This window comes from Spinacia oleracea, chromosome 6, assembly GCF_020520425.1.
Source record: "Spinacia oleracea cultivar Varoflay chromosome 6, BTI_SOV_V1, whole genome shotgun sequence".
NCBI lineage: Eukaryota > Viridiplantae > Streptophyta > Magnoliopsida > Caryophyllales > Amaranthaceae > Spinacia > Spinacia oleracea.
In genome coordinates this window covers 78,201,376-78,209,455 of record NC_079492.1, presented here as the reverse complement: position 1 = coordinate 78,209,455, position 8,080 = coordinate 78,201,376, and the positions used below count along the sequence as shown (strand labels likewise).

Genomic DNA, 8,080 nt, shown 5'->3' with positions numbered 1-8,080 from the left:
TCGAGGTAGCAAATACTGGATGCAGATGATGATAACATTATTACTGCTCAAGGAAGTCTAATTACAACATCAATCCCAGGTGGCTAACCCTCCTTCCCTGATACATCTCTTGCTGCAACGAAATTGTAGAAACGAGGTAGACATTACCAGAAATAGGCTGGTGTTAGCGGTAGTGGTAGTGAGGTATATATATAGACAGGTTGTAGCCCTATTGTTAGAATCCAACCTTCCTTACCTTGTACTTTTCTTATATTTCCTTGTATTAGTCTTATCTAAACTTTCTAGCACTTTTCTTTGAAGTTTCTAGGCTTTAGATAAGATTATTATGTTACTGTCGTTCCAGTGTTCACTGGCAGTTTTTAGCCAATTCAAAATAAACTTCTACGAGGGGCATGAATCCATATCTCTCACCAGAAGTTGCCTTGCTTAATCTCTAGCGTTGTTGTAAGCCTTTATTGATATTGTGCCGTCGCTCGTTTTTAAGCTTTCTTGCCTCAACAAAGTCTCCTGAACAGATACACTCGCGTCGTCGGCCCCACTTGTGACTGATGTGCGCTCACAAGTGCCCGATCGGCACCCCTGCCCCATTCTTGTCGCCAGTAGACAAGAGCGCTCATTCTCATAAACCTTGCTTGCTCGTGCTACACGAGCCTTTTGAATTCGTTCCGCACAAGGCTTACGCCCCTACCGCCTGATAGGTAAGAGCGTGTCGCACGGTCCCGATGCCCAAAACATTCGGACCGTGACAATTGGTATTAGAGCCAAGACTCAAACCTAGACCCGAGAGACCCGAGGAAGCACCTCAAGATGGAAGCAATTCTAGAAAGACTAGCCTGGCTAGAGGGTAAGTCAGAATCATGGACCCAGACCGAAGAGATCGTCATCAAGCAAGATAAGCGGATATACGATCTTGAGGCCGACGTCGAAGAACTGAAAACCGAAAGAGACTCATTACGCGAGCATCTCAACTATGTATAAGGAATGGTTGATGACTCGCAGGTCAAGTGCGCTACTCTGATGCGTGCTAACAGAGACACTGGTGGTGGCTGTACAAGCCGAATCAAGCCACCCAAGCCTCGTACCTTCTGTGGTGCGAGGGACTCCAAAGAAGTCGACAACTTCATCTTCGACATGGAGCAGTACTTCAGGATTTGCAAACTGAAGGACGATCTGATGGTGGACACCACAACAATGTATTTGGCGGATGATGCTAAACTCTGGTGGCATTGTGTGTTAGGTTATGATACATATGACAAAACATAAATCATGCGGATCGGAAAACCTTAATGCCAGGAAACATATTATTTACAAATAATCATTTAGCATAATTCAGATGCATACACTTTGTAGCGTGCCCTCCCTAGCTGCGCCCGAACCGAACAAGAACAAGTCTTTAGGACTCCAAGTGTCGTCCCTCCGTAGATAGTCCACAGCACGTCCGGATCCGCCTTAAGCTTGACCAACTAGAATCGCCCTTAAGGTTCTAAGAATTTTCGGCTAATAGGCTACAAGTGTTTGGCTGATTTTGTTCCAAAATCTTACATTTGAATACTTCAATCCTCGATGTAAATATGTGACCCTAGGCACCTATTTATAGAGTTTATGGAAAGGAATTATAATCTTATTAGAATACAAATCTATTTAATTATAATCCTACTAGGACTCTAATTAAACAAACTTTATCTATTAGGATTAGATTTAATCATATTACGAATCCCGGTAGCCTTAGGATTCCGAGTAACACACACGAGTGGCAATGCACCGCACGCAGGCCTTACGGCCCACACACAGCGCACGGCCCAGCTCGCCGCTGCCTTTGATGCGCGCGCGCCCAAAGCCTTGGTTGGGCCTGGCCTTTGCGCTGGGCCTGGTCTTGGCTTTGGCGTGTGTTTGCGCTTTGGCTTGCTGGGCGATGGCCCGGCTTCGTGCTGGGCCTTCGTCTGGCAGGCCTCGTCCGATGCTAATTCGTACGATACGCTTCCGATTAAATTCTCGATTCCGGAATTCATTTCCGATACGAACAATATTTAATATTTCCGATTCCGGAATTAATTTCCGTTTCGAACAAATATTTAATATTTCCGTTTCCGGAATTATTTTCCGATTTCGCACTACTAGAAAAATCGGATACAGGGGCAAGTCATAATTGCCTCTAAAAATGGGGATTTAGCCTCTAATGAGTTTTTGAAGCAAAAAAGTGGATGCCTCTAATAAGTCCGTCGCTAATTACTGGTTGCCTCTAAAGGCCCCTTTTCGAGGCAACATAATGTGTTGCCTCTAAAATCCCATACATTTAGAGGCAACCATATATCCTTGCCTCTAAATATAATTAGAGGCAACCACATACTATTGCCCCAAAATATAATTAGAGGCATCCATTTATACTTGCCTCAAAATATAATTAGAGGCAACCACATATTATTGCCTCGAAATAAAATTAGAGGCATCCGTATATTCTTGTCCCAAAATATAATTAGAGGCTAACATATATTCTTGCATCAAAATATATTTAGAGGCAATATTAAAAGTTGATTCTAAAGACACTATATATTTAGGGGCAGCCATATAATTTTGCCTCAAAATATAATAAGAGACAAAATAAAAAGTCGGGGGCAATCATATGGTTTTGCCTCGAAATATAAATAGAGGCCGTATAAACAGTTGTTTCTAAAACGACGTATATTTTGGGGCAACCATTTAATGCCTCTATATATAATTAGAGTCAATATCTTATTTTTAAATAATGATATTTAGATGCAATCTGATATTGTCATAAAAGGTGTTTAAAGGCACCGAAAATAAAGCTAGCATATTTATTTCATACATTTGTATGCACTGTTACCTATAAGAAATAATCTTGCTTCAAATTACACAATTTTACTTCATACATTTCCAAGTACGATAACCTATAAGTAATCATGATCGAATAGTAAAAGTAAAAAAAAGTATTTCATGAAAATCAATATTGGTATTATTAACTCCAAAAAAAATGTATCTACAAATAATTTAAGTCATTACATAATTAGTACCTCTCAAAAATCTCATTGTCGAACGACATGACTTTACATCAAAATAAGTAAATGACGAATTATTAAGATGAGAAAAAAAATTATCATTTAAAAATATAAATATAAAAATACGATGTTATTCTCTTTATGCGCTTCTAATTATCTTCCTGCACCACTCAAAAATTTTCAGGTATCTGCAAAAAGAGGGAGGAAGAACAGAAGATTCACAATTGAGAAAGAATAACAGGAAAGTAAGGAATTGAGATAAGAGAATACCAATCTGATTTCATATATGCTTCTATCTTTGTGGCGCATTCAACTCCAACCAACATCAATCAGCCATAATTACTCACAAGGAAGAAGAACTAATCATCCATACTCAATCAAATACTCTGCAATCCCCGAACGCACCCATTTACATAGATAATTAAAATAAAAGATAATTAAATAATCAATTCAGAATGAACTCAATTAATAAAATTTAAAGGAAATGAACTAACGCAAGGTTGCATCTTCTATTCCTTGAAGTGTTGAGTTAGTTACGACAGGTCTGTTTAGTTTGCTCATATCAGTGGTGGTATGATTCATGTCAGGCAAGGTTTTCCTAGTTCATTTCTAGTAGTTGTTGAGGGTTTGTACTTACGTGGTCTGCTTTATTGTGGTCTGCAGTCTGTGAAGCAGTTGGATTGGTGGTTTAAATGATGGATGCTTTTATAGTCAGTGGTAGGATATGCTCATTTTGGCTCCACTATCTGCTTCACCAGAAGCTTATTTGTGTAAGTAATACTTGAACTAAGGGCCTGCAACTCTTGCTTAATTACTCGAAGTTTCTATACTCATTTATCACTTTTGACCATTTAATTGTATATCTACTTCTGCAACTTTTTATTTACTACTAAGTTCGATTAATTTACTTACTTCAGTTATGTTACTAAAAAAACTAGTTAGCTTTCCTACCATCTTCATGAGGCTAAGGATTAATATAGGCTCCTAAGTTGACATATTAACACACTCAAAGACCTAAACACTCTAAATATCGCACACCAGAATACCTAATGCTACAGCTAGTCAGCTACCCAAAGCTACTACTTAGACGAACTGAAACCACTACTAGGAATCCAGGCTAAACCAAATCTGCATTAGTACCCACTCCCCCTCCCTGCAGCAACCACACTCCTGAGAATAGTCAATATAATGCAGCTGCTAATCAGTCAATGCAGGTCAACACTGAAGCAAGATTGCATCAACAAACTCTCAGAACCACCTAGCTGATCCATGATTTCAAAACAACCACAAGACCAGCAGTGCAGGAATAAATAATTTTGACTCCAGAATACTGCAGGATCACAAACAAGACACTCCCCAACTGCCTGCACCAAAAACTATCAGAACCCATGTCACTCTCAAATTGTGCCTAACAACAAGCCATGAAGTACACAACTAATAATGAAATCATGGGAAGCCTTCTGACACTAAGCAAAGACAACTCATCAATCAGAAGTAAAACAAAAGTTGGATACGGGCAACACACTATCTCCTATCCTTTATTGCTTAAGTTATCAAATTCTGAAACCATTCAAGCAATCATTAATATGTATAAGACATTTAGGCAGAATTTAGATGCACTGGTCAAAAAATAGTAGAGCTTGTTAGGAGTTTTCTCAGTGATGAAATTGCCAACATAAAGGAGTTATAACTTACCGAGTCAGCCACAAGTCACCTTGCCCTTGACTTGCGAAACTATGCCGCCCTTTCTAACTAATAATCGTAATGGATGTTACATTGATGATGTCATACACGCGCTGTACAATGTCTGGCTTTACTTGAGCGAAGTAGTTCAGCCCGCAGTGGTTAGGAATCTGTATAGTTAACAACTGGCACAAGAGATGGTCAAGCCTAGACTTTGTGGCCCAGTAACCTACTATAGGAGTTAGCACTAATGAATCCATAACACCTTTTACTAGAAAACTACATCCCTTCAAACAAATCATGATCGTAATTTAACATCATACTACACTCTCGTTAATTGCATTGGTTCTACAACAGAGTTCAAAATTCAAGCATCCAGAGATGAAATTCTTTAAACTAACAAGAAAGTTAGAAGAATCAATTACCAGCAAAGAGTCAGACAATCTATTGAATTTATAAAGAATAGACTAGCCAATAAAGCTGGAGATATTCAAAGTGGCATTTCATCAAATATGTAGTAGGCATTCAAAGGGAGTATACAATTTATATAGCAAATTTATAGCTGAACAGAAAAAGGCTAATACCTTCCAGAGTGTCAGTCAAAGACTCGATACTCTTAGCAAGCTTACTGAGTATTGCTGGCTGCCCTTTCAATCGCAGAAGCCAAATTGAAATAACCATTGCATTGAAGAATTCACATAGGACCTCATTATAAATACGCTTTGAATTAGCAATGACAATTGCAAAAACGAAAACAAGATAGCAATTAAAATCCCTAATATAGCAATCGGAGTAGCACAAACAGAAACAAAACCACAATTTTAAAAGCCCTAAGTTTATCCATCAAAATCGCGGAACACTATACAAAGAATTTCGAAACCCAAATTTCAACAATCAAAATGGAAAATAATTGAATAAGAAATCTAACAATTGTAAACTTACTTGGCGAAAATTGAAGAAATTCGAAGGGACAACTTGAAGAAGGTGAGAATCGTAGAGCAGAGATAATGTCCAGGAGGAGGGAGAAAATTGGAATAAGAGAGAGAAACGAGAAAGAGAGAAATGGAGTTGAAAGAAGGAAGTCATTCACGCTAGAAAGAACCCTTAATTTTTTATTTGATCGGTTGAAATATGAGCTCTTGGATTAAATGGATCGGGTGGCTGAGATTATACATATAAAAATTTAACATAATTAAGCATTAATAATCCGACTAAGAGAGACATATGTCTTTTTATAGGGTTTTGACTAAGTCCAAAACTAACAAAATCAAAAAATTTAAAATTTTAAAATTTTTTAAAAAATTACTAGAAAGTCAAACCAAGTCAACGTTGATCTAAACTAGTTTGCACAAACTAATAACACTACATGCTACATGTAACTCCTCTTCATATCAATCAAGTATTCAAATTTTATTAATTCAGATCAATTAAGTATTCAAGTTTTATTAATTCAAATCAATAAGTATTCAAGTTAAATTCAATTAAGTTCAGGTTTAGGGGTTAGGGTTTTGGCGTAACTTGTTTTTCAGTTCTTTAAATTATAATAATAACAAGCCCAAACTAAAATTTTGTATTTTTTAAAATTAAAATTTATGTGAAAAATCAAGTTTAATCAATTAAGATCAGTCAATTATTCAACTTTAATCAGTTCATATCAATTTAATTAAGTTCAGGTTTAGGGGTAAGGATTTAAGGAAAATTTCAATTTCAATCAGATCAAATCAATTAAATATTCAAGTTTAATCAGTTCAAATCAATAAAGTATTCAAGTTTAATCAGTTCCAATAAGTTCAGTTAAGTTCGGGTGTAGGGGTTAGGAGTTAGGGTTTTAGGGTTTAGGATTTGGCTTAAATTGCTTTTCATTTCTTTCAATCTAATATATATATATATATATATATATATATATATATATATATATATATATATATATATATATATATATATATATATATATATATATATATATATATATATATATATATATATATATATATATATATATATATATATATATATATATATATATATATAAAGGAGGCATATTTGCTGAAATATTAGAGCGCCACCTAGGATTACTAATGGTTTCGGCCAATGAAAAATATGATTTCTAATTTATTTTTGAATTGAAAAAATCGATTGCCACCTAGATAATTAATTAGGTGCCACGTAGATATTTTAATTAATTAATTGTTAATATATACAACTCCATCTAAAATCAAACACTCTAAAAATTAAAAAATAAATCTAAAATAAAATTCATCCAAAATCAAACACTAATCTAAAATAAAATAAAATAAAATTCAATTTAAAATCAAACATTAATCCAATATTAGAGCGCCACGTAGGAAATATAATGGTTTCCGCCGATGAAAATAAGATTTCAAAATTAATTTTGAATTAAAAAAGTCGAGTGCCACGTAGATAAATAATTAAGTATCACGTAGAAAATTTTATTAATTAATTATTCATATTACGTATATACAATTTCATCAAAAAACAAACACTTCCATAATTAAGAAAAATCTAAAATGAAATTCAATGAAAAATAAAAAAACTAATCTAATATAATATATATAAATTGGTATATATATATATATATATATATATATATATATATATATATATATATATATATATATATATATAGGAGTTTTATTTAAACATAAAAATTTAATAGAATCCGTGCATCGCACGGGCTAAAATCTAGTTATAATAATAACAAGCTCATATTCAAGACTATAAGATCAAAATTTCTCTCTCCTCTGTCCTTCTTTTTTATGTCCCTTCTTAAAAAAAATTCTCCTCTTGACATCAAAATTTTCGCAGAAAAATTATAACTTTATTATTCCCAATTGATCTTTACATTTTACGATCTTCGTTTATATAAAATCAAATTATTACCCCTTCTATTTTAAAATCCTCACCCTCAAAAATCAAGCACTTTTTAGAAAAGTGGAGAAATTACGAGGTTATTGTTGCTTCATGTTTTGAAAATTGAGAAAAAAATGAAGGGTGAGTTCAGGGCATTTGGAGACGAAGAGGGTTTGAATTTTATGCGATTAGATAATCTCTGAAGTGATGTGGCACGAAAATAGCCGTGAATGAACAAAAGCCTAATATAAATAACTAGATTAGGTCCCGTGCACGCACGGTTATTTTAAAATTATTAATTGACCATCTTTTTTAACTGAAATATTTATTCCTTAAATCTATTGTGTAATTAATAAATCTCGAACGTACTCATTTTATCATATAATATACTATTTTCTCTCTATTATATATTATATATTTTATATGATTGTTTGACCAAATTAATATTTGATATGCTTAATATGAACAAAATATTGAGTAAGAATATTTTCTATTATTGATATGACGACCAG

General features: G+C 34.3%; 1 long non-coding RNA gene across 2 annotated transcripts; it reads right to left on the bottom strand.

Annotated features, from left to right (window-relative positions):
* Positions 1–2,948: 2,948 nt before the first annotated feature.
* Positions 2,949–5,795, bottom strand: LOC130462657 (uncharacterized). 2 transcript variants are annotated; one of them, XR_008923277.1, is made up of 4 exons: positions 5,282–5,793; positions 4,710–4,882; positions 3,285–3,400; positions 2,949–3,202 (listed from the first exon to the last, which is right to left on the bottom strand). It is a non-coding gene; the product is annotated as an uncharacterized lncRNA (long non-coding RNA). The 2 variants fall into 2 exon arrangements; XR_008923276.1 differs by having other exon boundaries at positions 2,949–3,400; positions 5,282–5,795.
* Positions 5,796–8,080: the final 2,285 nt, after the last annotated feature.